At 42.5% G+C, this 5,548-nt stretch overlaps 1 long non-coding RNA gene across 1 annotated transcript in view; it reads left to right on the top strand.

Annotated features, from left to right (window-relative positions):
- Positions 1–1,874: 1,874 nt before the first annotated feature.
- The window catches only part of LOC144588377 (uncharacterized), a 30,216-nt gene continuing 26,542 nt past the window's right edge, over positions 1,875–5,548 (top strand). Inside the window, exon 1 of the long non-coding RNA XR_013543907.1 lies at positions 1,875–5,548. This exon is cut by the window's right edge and continues 2,140 nt beyond it. This is a non-coding gene — a long non-coding RNA (uncharacterized LOC144588377).

The following is a 5,548-nucleotide window of genomic DNA, read 5'->3' on the forward strand; positions in this document are numbered from 1 at the left end:
CAGCGCCACCACGTCCCTATAGCTCCTTGTTGACTACTTGTCAAATACTGGCTTCGAAGGCCAGACCAAAATCTGGCCCCATAGCACTGGGTAGCAGCAATAGTTCATCCCATAGTAAGAGCTGGTCATACTCTGAGCTTCAGTATAATCCTTACATGGCTATATCGACTGAGTTTGTTATCTGGAGAGATGCTTGCTTGACCCCACCCCCAGCCACTCACTAATCAAGACTGGGGTGGAAAGCTTTCATTCATGTAAGCTGCTCATGGCTAATGTAGTTTCATTTGGGGGCTCATGGTCACAGTCAGCCAAGTGCCAAAACAGGATTGTTGTTTGGGTTGGCTTTTTGCATTCCAAATTGCATAAGGGGACATGGTGGTGCTGCGGGCTAAACCACAGAAGCCTCTGTGCTGCAAGGTCAGAAGACCAGCAGTTGTAAGATCGAATCCACACGACAGAGTGAGCTCCCGTCGCTTGTCCCAGCTCCTACCAACTTAGCAGTTCGAAAGCATGTAAAAATGTGAGTAGATAAATAGGTACCACCTCAGTGGGAAGGTAATGGCGTTCTGTGACTAGTCGTGCTGGCCACGTGACCATGGAAACTGTCTATGGACAAATGCTGGCTCTACGGCTTGGAGACGGGGATGAGCACTACCCCCTAGAGTCTGGACTAAATGTCAAGGGGAACCTTTACTTTTACCTTTGCATTCCACATGCACAAGCAGCTCAACCTACATTGCTTGCCTGCTAACATAACAAGCTTTGTGTTCCAGGATGGGCTGATCCAGGACCTGTACTGGCATAACTTCCCCCTTTAAAGGCTTCTTCATTTAGACTGAGCATCTGTGTATAGGCCTGGGCTGCTGAAAGTGTTGCTAGGGGGGGCTGATAGCGAATGATGGATTATTTAAAGGCAGGAACATTATCCTGGCTATCTAGAATGCTGGAATCAGGGGCACAATCTAGGGATAGCATCACACACAGCTTCCCTATTGCAAATCTATTGTTTTGGAGAAGCTCCTCTCTTTTCAGTTAAATCAAAGGTTCTACTCATTGAACACCCTTTGTTACAAAATGGGATTACATGCTAGGGCTGTGGTCAAAAGGCACCAATCCCTTTACTACAATAATAATAATAATAATAATAATAATAATAATAATAATAATAATAATAATAATAATAATAATAATAATAATAATAATAATAATAAAAAAGAGGGTGGCTGTTCTCTCCCCATTCCTTGCCTCATCATAGGACATTACACACACCCAATACAGCCAAATCCCCTTTGAATGTATTTACATGGAGTCTTCTGGCATTGCTGAATCTCGCCCATCCTCCCTTCTTACAGAACACTAGAATTGTGTCACTGCCTCAGATGTTGAATGGTTTATATAAAAATGACACATTTCCTTTATTCTCTACTGTGACCCCATCCTATGCTTCACAAATCACTCAGCCTTATGGAGTTTTCTTGAGATCCAGTGGCCTCCTGGAAACTGGATTTCTCAAAAATAATTGCCATTTTTCTGTCAATTGTCCAATTGTGGAAATGCATACTAACTCCCAAGGCTGTAGATCTGAACATACGCTGTTTGTGAAACAATTGTTGCCAGTGGATTCTAACGCCACTGGAATAGTGTGGATCTTAGGCCAGCTATAATTTCGACAATATCACTGGATAAGCAATAGATCTCAAACTTATGCTTGCTCTTATGTTTTTAAACAACCAGTATTAACTTCAAGGGGATAAGAGAATACCAAGTAAGTAGGAGCACAGCTTACCCTCACCCCAAGTTGACAGTAAATCCTACATTTCTATACAAGGCCTAGCACAATCACTTTGTTGGTTTAAAAGTGGCACACAGGAAAGAGATATCAAATAGGTATATAGGGCTGGAAAAATAGAAATGAATTTAAAAATTAAACTAGTACAGTGGTGCCTCGCTTAACGACGATAATCTGTTCCAAGAAAATCGCCGTTAAGCGAAAACATTGTAAAGTGGAAAAAAACCATTGAAACGCATTGAAACCCGTTCAATGTATTCCAATGGGGTAAAAACTCACCGTCCAGCGAAGATCCTCCATATGGCGGCCATTTTCGCTGCCTGTATAGCGAGGAATTCATCCCTAAACACAGCAGGGAGCCATTTTAATTACCCAGCGGCCATTTTGAAACCACCAATCAGCTGTTAGAAAAACGTCATTTTGCAAAGAATCAGTTCCCGAAGCAGGGAACCGATCATCGCAAAGTGAAATTCCCCCATTTAGACCATTGTTTTGCGATCGCAAAAAGATCATCATTAAGCAGATTCATCGTAATGTGGGGCAATTGTAAAGTGAGGTACCATTTTAATAGTAATAAATCTTTAAAAAAATTGTTATCAACCTGAATTGGAGAAACCTAGCATATCTAACTAGATAAAGTCAGTCAACAACCAGAGACAAGGGCAACATTCTGTGTTCCTTCTCTAGTGGCGATCATGTGGAAGACTTGAGAGGTTCTTGGAATCTGAGCAACAGTCCCAAGGTGGAGCACCTTGGGTCACCACTAAACAAGATGTTGATTCTATATAGAGTGGTGCTCCCTTAAAAGGAAATGATTTGTTTTCTTATCTAACGTGAACTTGTCTCAATTCGCCTTGCCTTTTTTTTTCCTAATGGGTCAAGTTGGGAGATAGTACAGCTTTGTTTGCATATTTGAAATGTCAGGATCGGAGCCATGAAAGATTTGCACTGCCTGGAGGGATACATTTGTAAGAGGAGTAAATATGCTTTTGCTTTAATGTGTGATCTGACCTTCAAAAGCAGGCTCTTGGAAAACTGAGGGATGTGGATGGCAGTGGTTCCAAAGAGGTTCCTACAAAAGGCTTTTAATTGACTGAGCACCTGATGTTTCCTGGGGAGCATGCATGCCCAGGTGTCCTCCTGTTGTTAAGTGAACTACCTAGGACTGAGTGCTGATCTGAGGTGGTTCATTTTGCAGGCAAAGACATACGAGGCATCCCTCCTATGCAGTACCAGGTACCTATACAGACTCTGTCAAGCACATTGATTTTCAGTGCTTTTCAGAACACAGCTGTGATCCAGGATGCAGAACTGCAGCTGAAGCTCTGCAGAATAGGCTGGCCCACATTTCCCAGTTCCGTAGACTATCACAACTGAGCCATAGGCCCATTATCAGAGTGGTACCAGAAACCAGGAATTGGGGCGGGGGGGAGGAGAGGGTATCAAGCTGGGAAATACAACCAGTGGCCAAAGAGGTAAAGGAGAATGACAGGAATCCGAAAAATACATACCAAAGCTTTACGAGGCTATGGTTCCCCTTCTCCCTCTCCCAGTCCTACCCATTTGCTATCTTCTTCAACTGTCCCAACCTTGAAGTCATGATTTCGGCTTTGATTCTGCAAAGTGGAAGAGGACTTGGGAAAATGCCAGTTGGCATCCTGCTGTCACCTTGTGTTGCTCACTTCTCACCTTTTACAGTGGCCAGAGAATATTGGCAGCTCTGAAATCATACAGGGAGATCTAATCAGATGATTTATGCCTAAAGGGATTTGACTGGAAGCCAGGAATTGTTTGTCAAGTGGTCTCACTCCTTCATTATTAGCACATCCCTTCCTTCTGTAAATTCTACATCCTCCCCTGTTGTTCCTTCTTTCTTGGTTCCCCTCCTGCCACAACAGGGAAGGCAAAAATCAAACAGAACTCTTCCCAACCAACCCCAGTGCACCTTGATTGGTATTAGGAGGAGGAAATAATGGCACTCCCTACTGGCTGGAGCTCCTGTGATCCAATGCATTGTGTGGTGGGTTGAACCACAGAAAACCAGAATCTAAGTTTTTGTTGAACCCGCAGGTGCCGAGTCGAACATGGTGGTGGAAGGTACATAAATAATGTGGTCAGTAACAAAAAGCAAACTGTATCAGAACAGGCCACTTGGCCACTTCATTTGTTTTAAGCCTTAAATAAAACAAAGTGCAAGATGTGTGTTGTGTGATGGCGCGAGGGGGGGGGGATGAGGAGGAATAGCTCTTTGTGATCCAGCATTTTTTTTCCTCCAGAAAGGAATTAGAAGGCCGTTTGTCTTGCACTTCATCACCTTCGGACCCAATGAGGGAGGGAGAGCGTGGAGTTGCCTGCCTGCCTGCCTGCCGCTCTAAACTGCACCCACGATGCACGCTACAGTAGCCAAGAATGTGTATTTCTGCAGATGATTAAATCAATACAATTTTGACAAGACTTGTTGGAACATGCTTCTTTATTTTACGCAATTCCTTCCCCTTCGTCAGGGGCATTTATCACCCTGCCTGCCTGTCAGCTAATGGAGATTGTTCTTAGTCCACACTTGATAGAAGGACGTGGTTATGATGCATGCCCACAGTGCAGCAGCTCAGACGCTGGGAGTGGGTAAGGGTGGTGGTGGGAAGAGAGACAAAGATATCCACTAGGGGAAGGAGCGGGACCACAGATTGCCTGGCAAAAGGGGTTGAAAATGATTGCTATTAATTATTATTGTTGCTGTTGTCCCCCAACTAACAGTTCAAAATGAACTAGTGGCACAGCTAAAGCTATGAATAGTGTTGTTATTATGGCTAGGCATTTCCTCCCAGTTATCATGTGCTTTCAATTTTTTTCATTTATTTATTTATGTACAATTATACATGTACAATTTTAAACAAATCAGTACTGAGATAGATAAATTGGAAACAATTGCTTAACTATGCTTATGACATCAGCAAGACAAGTTGTATGCAGATCTTTTTTTAATTTTTAAAATATTTTATGGTTTAGGTGTAGGGATGGGGGACAGGGGGCATGGGATAAACAGGGGGTGCAAATCAGCATAAACATTTTAAAATACTCATTCTTATCTGTTACATTTACAAAGAAGATGTATGCAGATCATGATACAAAATTATACTAAAATTCATTGGAAATATTTCACACAGTGATTTATTTAATTAATTGTGACTTTATTTGTATTGTTGTTCCATTAGCTGAATCTTATTTGAGTATCCTTTGGAAGAGCTACATTTGCCCAGAAAGAAGAGTAAAATATACTAAGATAGGGATTATTACTTGGGATCATTGTTTCTGTACAATTTTTAAAAATCTGCTTCCGGCATCTCCTTGTTTGTGCCATACTTTTTACATTTACAAAATGTGATGGGCCACCCAAGTGAACAACTGTGCAGCAAAACACCACCGGAGCAGACTTCCTCTATTAGGATGAGGGTGGACTGGATGACCTTTAATTAATGTTCCCTCTAATTCTCCGGAGCTCTGCATGGAGGCTCTGCCCCTTGCATGCAGAGTTCCAGCTGCAAATGGAAGCAAATAGGCAAATACACTTGCTCGACTGCACATACCCGATGCAGCGGTGCACGCCCATGCGACTTAGAGGGAACATTGCCTTTAACATATTTTCCAGTTCTATGAAATGAAACCAACAAAGCCAAAAGAAGACCAGCCCAAACCATTTTTTTTTGCAAATCCATAAAACGTGTGGAACTCTCTGCCAATGTAATTATTCCTAGTTGCCAA

This window comes from Pogona vitticeps, chromosome 3 (assembly GCF_051106095.1).
Source record: "Pogona vitticeps strain Pit_001003342236 chromosome 3, PviZW2.1, whole genome shotgun sequence".
NCBI classification, from domain to species: Eukaryota; Metazoa; Chordata; class Lepidosauria; order Squamata; family Agamidae; genus Pogona; species Pogona vitticeps.